The sequence below is a fragment of the Vigna umbellata genome, chromosome 9 (genome assembly GCF_029865625.1).
Source record: "Vigna umbellata cultivar VRB3 chromosome 9, Vumbellata_1.0, whole genome shotgun sequence".
NCBI classification, from domain to species: Eukaryota; Viridiplantae; Streptophyta; class Magnoliopsida; order Fabales; family Fabaceae; genus Vigna; species Vigna umbellata.
Window position 1 is genome coordinate 9290570 of NC_142173.1, and position 9457 is coordinate 9300026.

Sequence of the window (9457 nt, forward strand, 5' to 3'; positions counted from 1 at the left end):
AGAATAGTTCAATGCATTAAAATTTAAATATAATTTTAAATATTAAATTAATTGCTACCTTTTAATAATTATACTTTTCCAAATTCATCTACAAAACTATCCTTTCTAATTTGTCCAAAAACAAATTATGTTCTTTTAGTAGTATTTTCTTTTTTTCAATTTGTCGTCAATTGATTAATCACGCAACTCTCTCAGTAAAATGTAGTTGGAGGTTCTTATTTGTGCGGATTCGTATCAATTAAATCCTCATTTTCTCAAAGTTCTTAATTGGGTCTCCGTTTTGGTAAAATTGACTGCCGTTAATTGCTATGAACGACGTTAACTTTCTTACCAACTAGGTGGATATTTATAAAATTTTAAATTATAAATTTAAGAAACTTTCTTACCAACTACGTGGATATTTATAAAATTTTAAATTATAAAATTTAAGAAAATCAGATGTTCCTTGTCATTGTTGTAACTGAAGAACAACAACAACCAACCCCATCCAAAACGACGACGTCGTTTTCCTCTCTTCCTCAACCTAAATCGTTGCTCTTTCAATCTCTTCCACAACCAAAATCGTCATCTTCTCTCTTTCAATCTCTTTCTAAACCCAAATCATCGTCTTCTTCTCTCTTTAAATCTCTTCCTCCGCCCAAAAAACCTTCCCTCGCCACTTCCAGTGAAACCGCTAACCCTAAACCTAAGCCCCAAATCCCAGAATGAGCACCCAAACGCGTCGTGCAATTTAGGCCCCCATTCATCCCTCTCCAAACCCTACCGAACTCCTCGACGACGACGACGAAGAAGAAGAAGAACGGGAGAGAAGAAAGAAAAGGTCATTGTCCTCCACGCAAACCTCCTCGGTGAAATCCTTCCTTGCCAATATTCCGGCGCCAAGGAACGCTGTCACTCTCGGTGTTCAAGCGAGTTCCGGTTCTGGTCGGAGATCCATCATCGAAATCAAATCACCGACACTGGAAACGACGTCGAATTCTGGCGGTACGGGCAGTATCAGCGTGGTTCAGAGTGTAGGGGATTATAAAATTTATGAAAGTTCCTCTCAACGAGCAAAAGCGTCGCCGTCGACGCCGTCCTCAACAACGTCTCCATGGCCACCACCCACCGCAAAACCCTCGAGAAGGCTGGGTTGTACTCAATTCTTTGAATATACGAGAATTAATTGCGTTTGAGTTTTACTCTTTCTTTCTCTGCTCACCTCCTTGACCGTTCGGTGTAAAGGGCTTGACCGTTCGGTGTTGTTCGTGTTCTTGTTGGGTCGTTCTCGGTCGTCTATGCTACAGTGTTCTGCTGGTGTGTCCATAGCGTTCGGTGCTGAAGCATTACCGCTCGGTCAGATACACTTGGCATCATAAACCGTTCGGTTAGGCGCACTCAGTCCAAACCCTCGGTTCTCTTCCTGTTCCAACACTTTTTACTTTCCCATAGGGTTTCTTTGCCATATTTGGATTTCAATCATCTACTAGATTGAGTTTCTCTGCATTCAATTTCGACGCTGACTTCGTTGCATTCTTTTTCTCTGTTTAATTTTGAGCATGTTTTTGTTTTACCACCTTCACTGAATGAATTTGGGTTTTATTTTATTTTATTTTTAATTTTAGATGCTAATCAAATAACTGTTAATTTTTTGTACGATGCACTCTACATTTCTGCAAGGGGGCGGTCATGGCGACGACAGCGAGAGGGAGGGGACCGGTCATGTTATAGTTACCCATCTTCATCTTTCTCCTTTTCTTTTTTATTTTATTTTATCCGACCACGACCACAACCATTGTAAGTTCGATGAAGCAATTATCTGACGACTGGAAGACCAAAGGAGAAGAAGAAAGAAAAAAACTTTGGGGGTACTGGAATCCATGGCACGAAAGAGAGGGAGAGAGGCAACATATATTATATTTAAAACTTAAAAAAAATAAATCTACTCTTAAAATAAATCCACATAATCATCTCTTACTCTGTCATGTATTTATTCAATGCTAGTTCAGCATGTCACCTCGCAAGAAAGTTAACGTCGTTCATTGCAATTAACGAGCTTTATTGAGTCAATTTTATTAAAACAGGGACTCAATTGAGAATTTTGAGAATACTAAGACCCAATTGATACTAATCTGCAAAAATAGGAACCTTCGAAGACATTTTGCCTTTATTTAATGCACCCGTTGAGCATATATGACTGTTTTAATTGGGATGGTAGTAGTAGTACTATGGTTGGATAAAAGGATTAGTATGTAGTGAAATTAATCCATCAATATAACACCACTTTTAATGGACTTCCTTTTAGCATACATACAGATAGGCTTTTTCTTCCCGCACCTCGTTGATTTCTTCCTGCACCCCAAAGTATTTATAATTCTTAAATTGTCCCTTACAAAAATTACAATAAAAATGTAAAAGTTATTCATGCAACCGGAGATGGTAAAAATAAAGGTAAAGTGGATTTATGGAGCTGCCAGAAGAAAAAAAGGAGGTACAGGAAGATATGTCCACACAGGTTTTGCATCACAAAACTATGGGCTATACTATATGCCTGACCCATAAACCATTAAAAGGTTGATCAATAAATAAAATTAATAATCACGTTTAAGTGTCTCAAAAGGCAACTCCAAATCTAAATAAAATATGTTTAATATTATAACTTGTCAAGTATGCTCTTCCAATGTTCACTTATTTGCACATAAAATAACTAACTCTAAATAGATTAAAATTTTCATATAAATTTTAAAAATATTCTTTTACATCTTTCATCACGAGTGGAAATATTTTCTTACAAGTCAAATTGAATTATATAATATATTTTTTAAATCGAATGGAAAATAAGTTAGCATGTAGATTAACACTATTTTTTAATACTTGAATACTGTTTGATAATATTTGAATTATTTAAGTTAATATTTTGATTTTTATTTAGTGTTTTTAAAATATTAATTTTTACTTATAATTAATGTTAAATGAAATAGGTGAATATCCTCGTTATATTGCTATAGACAAAAAAATAGTTTAATTAATTAGTTATGATTATATTATAATAAATACATAAAACAATTGAAAATAGTCAACTCACTTAATTTATCCCTTCATTAATGAATGAAACAAATTACAAAATTTTTTATTTATCATAAAATATATCAAATTAAATTATCTTATCTTTAACTTAACTTATAACGAGTCATAACTCATATCAATCAGATTAACTCATTTTTTATACTCGGTGTTTTCTAATTGTAGACAGTCTTGTATTAAACTATTTTAGCCTATTGAGCTAAAAAAATTGCATCTAAAAATGTAAACTTAAATTCTACATTTGCGCAGGTTTTACATGTAGTCTAAATAGTTAAACTTAATAAGATATTAACGCATTTATATTCATTACAAGTAAAAGATTAACGTACTCTTTCTAACAACTAAATTTGATTAAAGGTTACAAAATTACGAGTGTAATGTATTAAGAATTGAGACCCAAACATATTGGACTTTTCTATGTTTCTCAATCATCTAATCATAATAAAACTCTAAAACTCCAGAAAATAGTATTTCATAATAAAACTCTAAAATTCCAGAAAATAGTATTTTAGAAGTGATGATAGTTTAAAAACAGTGAGACTCGGTTATTTTAATATTAAATGGTTTAATTACAAATAATTTTATAAACGAGTTTCACTACTTTAAAATGTACCATCTTTTTAGAAACCATTTTTTTTAGAGTTTTCTGCCTTCTCTTTAAGATTTATAACTCATCGATCATCTGTTTAACGATTAGGAGTACCTAGGAGATCATGGTGGAGTAATCTCCACTTCTACCAAAAAGTTTTTTGTTTAAAGCAAGTAAGTTTTTATCCCTTTTTTCCTTTTAATTCTGATCTATGATCATGCAGAGAAATTTGTTCTTGCATGTATCAAAAGTGTTTCTTTCTTGACTCTTATTCAATTTGAGATTCTAAGGTTTGATTTCGATCACCAATTGATGAGTTATTGACTTTTCTAGAATTCCTTACAGTGGAAACAACATTTGGGAGTTCTTAGAGTTGTAGGAGTTCTTTTTAAGGTAAGGAAAGTTATATTTGTCTTCAATTATGTTTATTTATATTAAAATAGAATATATAAGAATAATATGATGTATTGGATGAAATTGTGATAGTAGTATAGAATTTGATAGGTATAAATGATGATATTTGGTATTATGAAGTGTTTGTGATTGTAATATTGTGAAAGTGTTTGTGAAACTGGATTCCAAATGATTGTGATGAGAAATTGTGAAATTATTTGGTTTTATGCCTAAAATGGGGGTTTGTATGTGTGAGTTTGAGAATTTGGGACTGATGTGAGGAAACTATTGTCTAAGTGCTGTCATAAGATAAATTGGGACTTGTAAGGAAGGCTAGATGGTTGAAAACTGTTTTGTAGCAAAATGAGAGTTTCTAGTTGAAGTTTTCAAGTGTTTTTGGTATATAAAAAAGGGGTTTTGAGTAGTGAGATTTTGGAGTAGTGAGTATAAACTGTTTTGGAAGGTTGGAGGTCTATTGTTATATACATCTTAGGACTTGTTTAGGTGCTAAAAACCAGTAAAATCTGTTATGGAAGTGTTAATGACTTCATAAGTTGAGTTTTAGTCCATTTTAGGAGTTTTAAGGGTTGGAAATGAAAAGTAGGAGAGTTGGGACGAAACTGAGGTATTGGAGTGTGCTAGCAAGTGTATTTAGACTTGTTTATGAAGGTTATAAACTTATATGAAGGTTTAAAAGTGTAGAATTGAAATTAAGTAGCTTGTAAGAGTGAATTTGGGGTTTTAAAGTGTCAAATTGAGTTAAAACAGGGTTTTCAAAGTTTTCTCAGGATCTGGAGGGCCCTAGAGGTCTTTAGAAGTTGGAGATAAAGTGTTCAAAGTGAGAAAATTGAGTCTTGGTCTTACTGATAGCGCCTGAGCACCCGTTTCTAAAGGCGCCAGCCCCTGGGCGTTGGGCGCTACTGGGCACCACTACACCAAGTTTCCGGGGGGAGGAGGGGTTTCAGGGTTCTGGATGTCCGTTTTACACGTTCTTTAGGTCATTTTGGAGAGTTTTGGACCCTTCCAGAGCTGTTGGTGAGGGTTTCAAAGCTCTTTTCCTTGTCTAAGTATGAGTTTAAGGGGTTTTCTGTTGTTTAATGATTCTTCTTGGATTGTTCTTGTGTATTAATGTATATGGAATGGTTTCATGTTATTTTTTTATGACTTGTTGGGTTGTTTATGGTCCTTTGAAGTATAATCAATGTTATATATGTTTGTATGCAATGTAAATGATGAAAGGTTATATGTATATGGTTTCAAATGGCTTCGATGTAAAGGTGAAGTGATATCAAGGGTTTCAAAGTTGTGGAAAAGAGTTCCAAGGAAGAACTTCTTAGTAGTGGTTTCAAGTGTATTAGTATGAATGCAAGGAGCTTAGTATTAGGGGTTATCCATAGTCATACATTCTCAAATAGAGAGATTTGAGGTGAGAGTAGCAGGAGGTCCGAGCCTTTCTCCATTTGGCAAAAGGGCGTTAACCTTGTGATGTATGGTAGGGTGAAACCCAATTGGCGAGAGCTTTGCAAAGTAGTAGTGACTACCACAAGTGCACAACCCGCTATAACTCGACATTCATTCTAAGTCCGGACAGTGCATTCATAATAAGTGTCATGCATAAAGTGTTTGATGACTGTGTAGTGATATGTTTGTTGTATGTAACTTGTTTAAATGAGTTTTTATATATATCATTCTTTAATTATAAACTAGCTTACCCTTGTTTTTGTATTATTTGTCTTTGTGATGTTTTCTCTTTGCGATGATCACCTTAATGATGTGAGCTTAGGGATGTAGTCATGTTAGTTGTTCCAGTAAAAGGTGAGGAGAAAGTAGTTGGAAAGTCAGATGTGTAGATCTTGTTTTCGTAAGTTTATTTTCTTAGAGTGGTTTCATTATCATATATGTAATATTCATTTTAGTAGTATTTTATTATTAAAAATGAGATGTTAAAAAAATAATAAAAATAAAACATATGGGAACGGGATTAACAACTTTAAACAGTACAGGTTTTAGTTTACATATTTTATAAAATTTATAATTTTGGTTTCTAGTTTTCTTACAATTTTAACTCTAATTTTTAATTATCCGTAATTTTTTATTTTTAATAGAATTTTATTCTCCAAATTTTTTATTATCGATAACCTTGCTCAATTTTTCAGTTTTGGAAACGTCAGCTTCCTCAATTCTGTATCTAATATTGTTTTCAATTTTAATAAAATGCCGCAAGTTCGACGTTACGTTATTTTCCTTAATCTACCACATGATGTCCAAATCGAGAAAAAAACTACATATAACTAAACTTAAAATTGAATAAATTTATGAATAACTAAAGAATCAAGATTATATATAAAAAAAACTAAAAAAACCAAATCTATATATAACTATTAAAATTGAGGAAGTGATGGAAAAAAGTTGGAAGTCAAAATTATGGATTTGATAAAATACAGAGAACGAGTTTACAATTAAACCCAAATTAAAGATAACGATGAGGAGGAATATTATTTTCTTATAACTCTAAAAAGTGGGCACCATTAGTTAAGTTATAATGATGTAGGGTTCAATCCAAAATAGTTTAGTATTATTTTTCTCCAAATGAAATAACTAGGTCAAAATAAAAAATAAGAGTACATATGACTATGTAGCTAGGATGGAAACATTGGTACATATTATACAAAAGGTCAAAACTAAACATTATTTCAATTTCATCATATGTAGAAACTTTCTTCTTTTACCAATTATAATATTAGAAGAGAGTTAGACTTGGGAATATTTTTTGTTAGACAGTCTTTATTAGAAGTGGAATTTTTATGGTCTGTCCATGAAAAACATGGACCCAACACGTGTGTTGATAAGCTCGAATGAAATGGAAAATCAGCAAATTAAAAAAGGAGGAAAAGCTAAGCACATACACTAATTTTTGCGTTGAAAAATGAAAAATTGAAAACATTTCACGTGGAAACTCAATTAAAATTGAAATCCGTAGTCGAAACTGTGCGGACAATATTTTAGGATGCACCTGGAATCCACGTTTGGATGGAAGCAAAAGCACCCAAAGAAGAGAAAGCCATTGCTTTGTCTGCATTAAATCATGCAAGCAGAGGTCATGGTTGAACATGAAGTTTGAATTTTGGGAGACATATATACTTGAAATACCTATTTTATAATTTCATAAAGTGGTTGAGCCTTTGTTTTGAAGAGTGTAGTACATTGAAAATACAGAAAAAAATGGGTACGTGGGCACGCAGGGTTTGCTTGTGTTCATGAACTTGACATGTCTGCCCTACTATTTCTTCAGCAACCGAACCTACCTTATGTCCTTCTTCAAATAATGGAAACCAGGGTTTAGATTTGGAAAACAGCGTATAAAAGCAAGTCTTGTCTATAAAGTACATCTCCATATACAAGTCAATATTTGACATTTATTATTTTCTTCAACTTCTTCTGCCTATGGATGCTTTTAAAATTCATAAACTTCAACGCTATGATTAGTTCAACTTTTCCATTTGCATTTATTATTTTTGGCTTTAATGATGATTTTCTAGAGCTCTTGGGATGGAGTTTACTAATTAAGGCTTATCACTTTACATACCTGCAAGATTATTGAGTTTAGTTCTCAGAATAGGATACATGTTTCAATGAAAACAAATCATGTTCCAGTGATGATCAAAATAATTTGAAGCAGTGCATATTTACTAGAAGATGATGAAAAGTTCATCTAACATTTCATAGGAGCAACTGAACAGAATGATCCATGCTTACCTTCATAATTATGATAGAATAGGTCGACAACATAGAGAGTTCATGTCCTGTACAATTGTACTTTCACATGAGAACTTTAGTGGTTAAGTTGTCAATATTTCCTTTTTCTCATCGGAAAGTGTTGGTATTATTTTAAATTTTTGTCCTTTTCTTTTTGGGCAAATAAGTATTACTACAAATATCATTGGTTGTGATAATTAATGTTCTGGCAAAGACAATTATACAGTGATTAATCGATCCCTAATTTGTTGTCCTCTATATAAGCAGACATCCGATGACATTATTAGGTGACTGGCAACCTAATTAATTTAAACCTCTGAGCTTAAAATGAATCAAATCTTCTCTGACTGGGCTTGTGACTGTCTGTGACACACTTGTCCATATCGTATAGCAGACTAACAAAATCAAAGAAAACAAGCTGATTTATTTCTGTGGCTTAAGATAATTAGGTTTTGTCATTTGTTAATCAAGGAAGGGACAAAAGGACTGTGTGTTTAATTGTTGAGGGGACCCCATTTGATGAACCACGACGCCCTCATTTCCATGTGCAAGGTTGCAGACAGATTAAGAAGACACATTTGTATAATTTAATTATGGTGAAATATGGAATTTACACGTTTGCTGAGTATATACTAATATGGGGTCCATGCATGTACTAGAATTTTCAGGTAATTTAGAAGGAAAAATATCTCAGTACTTGAAATTGTAAGGACAGGTATAGTCGTTGTCCCTTGTGTCGGCTGTAAGAGTAAATGAAAACATACATTATTGAGAATGTCCATTTTCATATTAGCCTTCTGATTGGATAAACTATATATTGTATATGAATGAAAAAGCTTTCTTTGTAAGAAATAATTATATGACTTAAGGTAAATAAAACTGTATATAATATGACCTTTACGAAAGAAAAACACAAACAAACCTTAATCATGATCTGTGACGAGGAATTTAAGCACGTCTAGTTTTGGTTAGTTGGATTTAAGGTGACATTAGATGAGATAGAAAGATGGCAATGCATGAAAGGAGTTCAATCCTAGTGATGGCCAAGCATACTTTTTCATGCAACTTGCAAGGCTACTTCGCTCTCTGCTTGTCCTATTTGCAGTGATTATTCTTTTGGTCAATGAAATTCTTTCTATTCAGAGAAAGAGAGAGAGAATGTAGTGTACCCGCATCATATCTGAAAGGGATGTGACATAATGATCCATTATGTATCGTGCATGATTAGTAAGAAATATGTGCATTGCAGTTTTATATTGCTTTATTAATGCTAATAAACTTGCAGTTTTAGAATTGTGTTACAACCTGTCTATCTCCATCCTTCATCAACTATTGATGCACCACTTGACTTTCATCTTTCAAGAATATCAGAACTCTGGTAACTGATGAAACTCAAATTTGTTTGGGATTTGAGAAAATGGAGCTTGAAAAGACAACAACCGAACCCCTTGCATCATTTGCTTATTCCCTTTTCCTCCTAATACCTTTGAATCACCATAACCACTGTAATTTTAATACCTTTGAAAATACACATTGCTTAACTTTGCCAGTTTTGAATGTCAAACAATATCTTTGGATTTAATTAACAAGCTCGTTCAAGCTAATATAAAAAGCAGACAAATGCAAATTATAGCAAAGAGGATATCAAAATATTCA

The 9457-nt window shown here is 32.9% G+C and overlaps 1 pseudogene; it reads left to right on the forward strand.

The window, feature by feature from the left end:
• Positions 1-438: 438 nt before the first annotated feature.
• Positions 439-1512, forward strand: LOC148192480 (uncharacterized; annotated as a pseudogene).
• Positions 1513-9457: the final 7945 nt, after the last annotated feature.